The 8961-nt window shown below is 37.3% G+C and overlaps 1 long non-coding RNA gene across 1 annotated transcript in view; it reads left to right on the top strand.

Annotated features, from left to right (window-relative positions):
* Positions 1-6514: 6514 nt before the first annotated feature.
* LOC141375311 (uncharacterized) overlaps positions 6515-8961 on the top strand; it is a 51312-nt gene continuing 48865 nt past the window's right edge. Inside the window, exon 1 of the long non-coding RNA XR_012383159.1 lies at positions 6515-6680. This is a non-coding gene — a long non-coding RNA (uncharacterized lncRNA). The remainder of the gene's footprint in view (positions 6681-8961) is intronic.

Below are 8961 nucleotides of genomic sequence, written 5' to 3'. Positions count from 1 at the left end.
CAGTCATCCAGAGACATGGATTCTCCTACCACTGCTATGCTGATGATACCCAGCTATACCTCTCTTTTCATCCTGATGATCCCTCGGTTCCAGCTCGCATCTCAGCCTGCCTGTTGGATATTTCACACTGGATGAAAGATCATCATCTTCAGCTGAACCTCGCAAAAACGGAAATGCTTGTAGTTTCTGCCAACTCGACTCTACACCATAACTTTTCAATCCAGATGGACGGGGCAACCATTACTGCATCCAAAATGGTAAAAAGCCTTGGAGTAACGATTGATGACCAACTAAACTTCTCTGACCACATTTCTAGAACTGCTCGATCGTGCAGATTCACACTCTATAACATCAGAAAGATCCGACCCTTCTTATCTGAACATGCAGCTCAACTCCTTGTTCAAGCTCTTGTTCTCTCCAAACTGGATTACTGCAACTCTCTACTAGCTGGGCTTCCAGCTAACTCTGTCAAGCCTCTTCAACTGCTCCAGAATGCAGCAGCACGAGTGGTCTTCAATGAACCTAAACGAGCACATGTCACTCCGCTGCTAGTCCGTTTGCACTGGCTGCCAGTTGCTGCTCGCATCAAATTCAAAGCTCTGATGTTTGCCTACAAAGTGACTTCTGGCCTTGCTCCTTTTTATCTGCTCTCGCTTCTGCAGATCTATTTGCCCTCCAGAAACTTGCGTTCTGTGAATGAATGTCGCCTCGTGGTTCCATCCCAAAGGGGGAAGAAATCACTTTCGCGAACGCTCACGCTCAATCTGCCCAGTTGGTGGAATGAACTCCCTAACTGCATCAGAACAGCAGAGTCACTCGCTACTTTCAAGAAACGACTAAAAACTCAACTATTTACTCTCCACTACACTTCCTAATCTGTAATTGCCTCTCTGAATATCACACTAACTGTACAAAAAAAAAAAAAAATACTAATACTACTAATACTTTCCTTCTTAGACTTTACAGACCTGAAACTTGCTTATAGCACTTATTCATTGTTGCTCTTGGTTGTGTAAATTGCTTCCTTGTCCTCATTTGTAAGTCGCTTTGGATAAAAGCGTCTGCTAAATGACTAAATGTAAATGTAAATGTAGTAGTAGTTTTTGTAGTATTGTTGGTAGTCTTATTATTATCATTATTATTAATTAATAAATTGTGTTAGAAAACAATAATATTTATTATTTGTTTTAATTAATATTCAGTTGTGTTATAATAATAATAATAATAATAATATTAATAATCATATATCATATAATCATATATCATATAATATTATAAATATTATTGTATTACTATTATTATCATTATTGTTATTATTATTAAATATTCGATTGTGTATAATAATATAATTATTATTATTATTATTATTATTAATTATAATTATTGTTATTATAAATTATTTTATTATATTGTGTTAGAGAATAATAATAATTATTATTAGTAGTAGTAGTAGTAGTAGTAGTAGTAGATCTGTCATGCATCCTCTGTTCTTGCAGTCTTGAGTATTGGAATTGAACTTGATGGTTGATGATAACGATACATGAGAACTCAAGAATGCAAGATTGTTTGAAAATGCATATTGAAAAACAGGCAAATACATTATTGGTCCACATTTCTAATATGACATTGCTTGTAAAAACACTTTGTATATTTCTGCCAATCTCAATAAGTTGCTAGGTCATATTTGCTCATCGTGCATTTTATTTCCATGTCTTTCTCAGATGCGTTTGTGAGAAGCCAGCTAGGCCTTTTGTGCATAATAACCCACACAACCACTTTCCTTAAACTAAACTGCCAACTACAGACATCCCAAGTCTCCTGGAAGTTGCGGGAGTATCCCTCAAATGCATAGACACTCCCGGATGCCCGCAAATGAATGATAATCTCCCGGAAATTGTGCGCTTCCTGCCTGGTCCTTAAATACGTTGCACAGCCCTCTCTCCACCGCATCCCTCGTAGCTCTTTAGGTAAGTCCCCCCTCCCCCCACACGCTATTCAAACACCCACTATCCCACTAATGTTACCTCCCGCAAATCAACTCTGTATCCCCCGGAAATGACTTTTCCCAACTTGGGATGTCTGCAACTAGAAGAGAAAAGCCATTGCGGCAGCATGCTTTTACGACAATTACACACTGCCTTTTTGTTGTTGAAGTAGTTTTTTTTTTTTTGGCCTGGTTTCTTGAACCCTCCTTTGCTAGACTAGACAGCGTACGAGGTGAGCTACTGAGCAAACTGGTCTTACTGGAAAGGCCGTCCATACAGATATCTGCGGTGGTGTTAAAAGGAACAGAAGTTGTTGAACAGATTTTTGGGCATTTCTTCTTAAGTAAGCTTTTTTTTTTTACTGTACATCAGTAGATTTAAAATAAATAAACAAATAAGTTTGCAACAAGCATCATAATGAGCTGTTTTGTACAGCTTAAAACAACTGGAAGACATTGATGGATAAAGGTTCAACACATTTACAGGCCAATCTTTATGCTACAGTAAAAGAACAGAAGATTAACCTTTAAAAACTAGCAAATGACTGTCGGGAGTTCAACAAGGGTCACAAGCTTGATTTTTCAAATATTTCCCAAAATACGTTTAAAAACAGCAAGAAATTTTTCACAGTATTTGCTATAATATTCTGTCTTCTGAAGAAAGTCTTATTTGTTTTATCTCCGCTAAAAAAAAAAACTGTTTTTACATTTTTTAAGGTTAACATTATTAGCCCCTTCAAGCAATATTTGTTTTTCGATTGTCTAATCTGTTATACAAGGAACAAGCCATCATTATTCAACAATTTGCCTAATTACTCTAACTTGCCTAATTAACCCTGATAAGCCTTAAAATGTCACTTTCAAGTGTTCACACTTATAGCTGATGATTGATTATAAGCAAGTTTGGCATGCTGTCCTGGGAGAGAGCCTTGAGATCAAAAGGTCCTTGATCCCTGGGCTCCCTCCCGTTTACAGGACGAAAGGGGAGCTTTGAGCTCAGGTAGATCTCGACAACTCCCCTCTTGATAAGATTTAGATTGATCAATTCACTTGTGCATGTTTTTGGAATGTGAGAGAAAACCGGACAACCCGGGGAAAACCCACATGAGCACGGGAAGAACATGCAAACTATGCACAGAATTGTCAGCCGTCCGGTGACAACCGGTGACGTTTTTGCTGTGAGGCAACAGTGCTAACCACTGGGCCACCGTGCCACCCTATGAAGGAGAAGTAGGGGTGGAAGGGCGGATTCTTCAAATCGAAGATGACTGCAGTGAGAAACCCTGGCTCTTTATAGTGGGTTAGGAATGGCCTGATTGGTGGATCAATCATTGCTAATGTGGAACCAGCTGTGTTCAATCATAATCACGTGATCCTCTCGAAATTAATTTATAAATAAACTTCACTTAAGCTGAATAATAGTATTCTGAAAAATATCTAGTAAGATTTCATGTACTGTTATCATGGCAAAGACAAAATAAATCAGTTATTAGAAATGAGTTATTAAAACAATTATGTTGAGAAATGTACAAAGAAAAAAATCTTCTTTCCGTTAATCAGAAATTGGGAGAAAAAACATGCAGGGGGGCTAATAATTTAGGAAAGCCAATAATATTTACTTCATCCTTTATATGACAGGATTGAAATCTGTGACTCCTGATCTGTGTGTAATGTAAGTGTGTCTTGTTTTGGTGTTGAAGTGTTTTGCCTTAATATAAATGGAGCGATTCATAGGCTGAAGTCCTGAAGACTGAACATTGTGGCTCGTCTGTTCATCCATCACAGTGAGTTTCGCTGTATTTTCAAATATATTATCATTAATAGTAATCACTGCAAACAGTTGTGCTCATTAGCTTAATCGCAGTCTGTTTCCAAGCAACTAAAGTTCACTCTTTTAGTAACTGGAGTGTTAATGTTGGATTCAGAACACAGGTGTGTGTCTCTGCGTTCAAACCATTTCTGATCTAAAAGCCTCCGTTTTATAATGAGACAGATTTTTAAAAAAGCAGTTTCATCTCCAGCTGAAAAACAGCTGTTTGGTTAAAATCATATTTTGTAAGGTTTATGCACTTATAAATGGATTTGATTTACAGAGGATCTGCTGCTGATAATAGTCTTGACTCATTTTCATAATGTCAATTTTACAGTTTTGAGGTGTTTTATAATATTAGATTCATCATTCATTGGTAACAATTTAGTATAAAGGCCAGTTCTCATTATTAACTAGTGGCTCTTTACCTGACTGTTATTAAGATATTGACTCATTATTAGTACGTATAAATAACATTACACTACCTGACAAAAGTCTTGTTGCCTATTCAAGTTTTAGGAACAACAAATAATAACTTGATTTCTAGTTGATCATTTGATATCAGAAGTACTTGTATAAAAGGCAAAGGCCTCTAGATTACGCTTATTTTACCAAAATAAAATATGATCATGTCTTGATTTTGGATTATTCAATTAGGACAGTAAGGTCTGACTTTGCTTAGACAAAAGTCATGTCTCCCAGAGTTCATCAAGATTCTTTGGATTCATATTCAAAGCTTCATCCTTCGTCTTACCCCAGACGTGCTCAATAATGTTCATGTTTGGTGACTTGGCTGGCCAATCCTGTAGCACTTTGACCTTCTTTGCTTTCAAGAACTTTAATGTGGAGGCTGAAGTATGAGGAGGGCTATCCTGCTGAAGGATTTGCCCTCTCCTGTGGTTTGTCATGTAATGGACCGCACAAATGTCTTGATTCCTCAGGCTGTTGATGTTGATGCCACACGTCCCCATACTGAATGTAACCCCAAACCAAGATTTTTCCTTCACCAAATTTGACTGATTCTGTGACAATCTTGGGTTCATGCTGGTTCCAATAGGTCTTCTGCAGTATTTGTGATGATTGGGATGCAGTTCAACAGATGATTGCTCTGAAAAGTCTACCTTCTGCCACTTTTCAATAAGCAGCTAGTGTATTACAATGAAGTCAAGTGTATTATATTTATGAAGTACATGTTATGAAGTATAATCTTAATCAACATTCCTAATCCTACCCAATACCTAAGCCTATAGCTGAATAGTATATGCTCAGTACATAGAAATAGCCATACTGTTAGTCTAAAACACCATTGTCATTCTCATTTAAATCCTGCAAGTGTAAAACCCTGGTGAAAAACAGGCCTGTCGAAGCACAATGCAGACTGTTGCGTTGAACACAGGATAATTCATTAGCACGCCCTCAATAATTGCATGTACTTTAGGTCACTTTCTACAGCAGCCAAAACACAAACTGATATGCTGCACACAGGATCATTAATATGCACGCCTCAGGCAGCGTTTGATTGGCCACAACAGTTCATAATGAGATTACAACAATGATCATTTTCTTTCCTTATTTTTTACCTCGATCTAAGTTTATATTAAACTTACCATGTATGTGGGACTCTTATTTTGAAAAAAAAAAAAAGGGAGACACAGAAGTCCCTTTAAATAAAAGCCATCCACACCAAACAGTGTTGCAAGACGGATGATAATTATCGTATTTGTACGATAATTTCGACTTCTGTACGATGTACGATCAATAATGAGAAAAATCTTATAATGTACGATAATTTCAGAATTTGATGGCATTTAAAAGTAACTTCATTGTAATCTTCGCGCTTCTTTACTTATTGATCTAGCTGCATCTTTTCTGTAATGTCTGTGAGGAGTAGGTGGAGTTTGGCAAGTTTTCTATCTCATCTTACGTTGCCTCTTCTCAGCCAATCAACATGGAGAATAGCTCTCTCTCACGAGTTAACACTCCTGCTGCACGTGCCCGTGGTAAGGTCAGTAGTTTTCAGCTTGAGGACGATCTTTTAAGCAATAATGTTAAAACAATTTGTGCTGTAAATGAAGGTGAGAAGGATGGGAGTTTTCCCTTGATGTTCTCGTTTTTCCCCCCATTCAAATGCGTCTTGTGAACGTGTTTTTTTCCAAAGTTAGCCTCATCAAAACAAAGCATGCACACCTCAGAGTGTGCACTGCTTTCAAGCCAACCAGCACTATTTTGCAGTCCATTAATTCATCCAATTTGTGCGGAAAAATAACATCTGGCAACATTCAATGACACCAACTCAGAGGTGGAGTTTGAACCTTCCCACTAAGGTACCTAGTTTTTTAAACGTATTGTGGTAATTTGCATGTTGTTTCAAAACGCTATGTGTCTAGATAATAGCTGTATACTCTCAGTTTGACTCGTGTACGATAATTTTCCTCCAAATACGATCATTTTGAGGTTCTGGTACGATACTTTGACATTTCCAATCTGGCAACACTGGCACCAAACCAGATCCTCAGAGCTCTTGTGAGACCATATGCTGGTTCAGTTGGCCCTGGGTTCCTCCTAACACAGGGGTGCTCAGCCCTGTTCCTGAATACCTGCCTTCCTATATAAATTATATATATATATATATATATATATATATATATATATATATATATATATATATATATATATATATATATGTATTCAAGTGTGTGTGTGTTCTCTTTTGTGGGCAGGTCAGATTTGATGAGTCTGTTTTTAAACAGACTGAAACCGTGCCGGAAAAGCGGAAGGATGCTGAAGTGAATATCTTTATCTGCTCACCGGACAGAATTACAGAGGAACAAATAAGATGTGGAGACTTGATGGAGAAAACACACAGCATAATTATTCCTGACTCAAGTAAGTGTGTAATCTGAGAAGACACACACGAGCAGCTGAAGAGCAGTGACTGATCATTGGCTGTTATCTTGATTGATGACCTGAGCAAGTGTCCCGAACACACAAATAAACAAAGGGTCCTTGGGATAGGCAGAGGTTGAGGAAAGTTCAAGGTTTACCTGATTTCTTAACACTCACTGAAAAAAAAACAATCATTTTAAAAATGTTTTCCAATTTTCCCTATTGTTATGATGATAGAAATTTGGCCTAATAGTGAACCATTGACTTTCAATCCAACATGATCCACTTTAGAGCGCAACAGTTGGGTTTCCAGCAGGAAAAAATCCAGAAATCTTTCAAATTGATTTTGATTGGTCGAATTTCCTTTGGCATAGTCCCTTTAACACACGACTGAGCCTCATTTTGACTGTTTTGAGGACATTACAGCAAAGCAGGATCAGCCTGTAGTGTGTTTTTCCACAATTTGAGTGTGACTCCAAATCCAGACATCCATGGGTTAATAAATTTAATTTGCATTAATCAGTGACTTTGGTGTCAGCACATTTAACTATGTAAAGTATTTATTAAGAATATGTCATTCACTTAGATCTAGTGTAACATCCACTACAATGTGTATGTATCACATTATGTATGTGTGTTTCCCTTTAAGAGCTGCACCCCAACACATCAGCGTGCATGAGGAGAGGGAGAAAGGAGTGTGTGCGCTGCTCTCCCCTCAAAATACTCTACTTTTAAATATTGTTTACTTTTATTTTGTGTCTTGAACTGTAATTTTAGTGATGCTGAAGGAGGCTGACTACAAAGGTTTGAGTCTGAAATGATATTTTCGTCTTGAAGCTCTTTTTTTACTGGCTATCCGCTGCAAAGCGTCACACTAGGATGTGTTATTTTAATGTTCCCTTTATTTTGAGCTGCGTATATTTAGTTACAAACTTACTAGGTGGTTCATTCTACTGTGGCAACCTTTGACAACCCCTTATTTGCCACAGCGGAATGAACCGCCTACTTATCCAGCACATGTTTTATGCAGCAGATGCCCTTCCAGCCTGATGTGCCAGTCGATATGATCTTATAATATTTCAGCAGTCATGCAATTTCAGATGACACATTTATAGCACATATTATTATTAATAAAGCATGACAATTCTGCAAAACATTACACAAAAGAGAGAAAGCCAAACAAGTTTGCAACTACATGCTGGTGAACAACACTAGCAGAATTGACAGTTTTCCCTTTAACATGTGACTTCTACTCTGAATGTGTTTTCACTCAGTTCCAACATAATGTAAGTCGATTACTTTAACAGTTACTGGCTTTTATGAGATGATATTGAGATCGCAGCTTGACACACACACAGACACACAACTTAAAGCACACCTGGCTCTTCTTACAAGAGGCCTGCAACTCAATCATATTACCCATGAGCCTTTGCATCAGACACCACTCTGTAGTCTTATCCATAATTCATGCCGCATCTCCCTCTGGCCTGTCTAACGTTTCTACCGTGCCATGAGGTGCGTTTTATGGCGTCTGTGTGTTTGCTTTTATTGAATAACATAACATAAAATAAAGAAAGAGGACCTCTGGAAATATACAACAAAGCAGGTTGTTTGTTTCCTGAATGAGCATTAGTGGAAATCGTTGTCACAGAACAAAAGAAGGGGTAAAACCTCTGGGGCGCTTGGGGAAAATGCGCAGTATTTCAAAATCACATCTGTCAAGTATTGCAGAAAAATAGCAGGTGATTTGACAGCCACTGCTGGCTGTGCAACAAAGCAGAGCAGAGTTTAAAAGCATGCAAATGAGCAGAGCAAATGTCAACCAATGATCGAACCAGGATCGAAGCAAGCACTGATGATGTAATCAGTATTCTTATACTGTAGAATACAGTAACTAAACAGAAATGCAAGGAAGATTGAGGGATTTAATCACTTTAAATGGCTGTTCATGCAAAGAATTAAAACTTTAATCATAATTATGTTTATGTGTATGTGTGTATATATATGTGTATATACACACACACACACACACACACACACACACATATATATATATATATATATATATATATATATATATATATATACAGTTGAAGTAAGAATTATCCGCTCTCGTTATTTTTTCTTCCAATTTCTGACTAACAGAGAGATTTTTTCAACACATTTCTAAACATAATAGTTTAATAACTCATTTCTAATAACTAATTTATTTTATCTTTGCCGTGATGACAGCAAATAATATTTGATGAGATATTTTTCAAGACACTTCTTTACAGCCTAA

This window comes from Danio rerio, chromosome 7, assembly GCF_049306965.1.
Source record: "Danio rerio strain Tuebingen ecotype United States chromosome 7, GRCz12tu, whole genome shotgun sequence".
In the NCBI taxonomy this organism is placed as follows: domain Eukaryota; kingdom Metazoa; phylum Chordata; class Actinopteri; order Cypriniformes; family Danionidae; genus Danio; species Danio rerio.
Note: the sequence above shows the minus strand (reverse complement) of the source record. Positions and strands in the feature narration are given on the sequence as shown.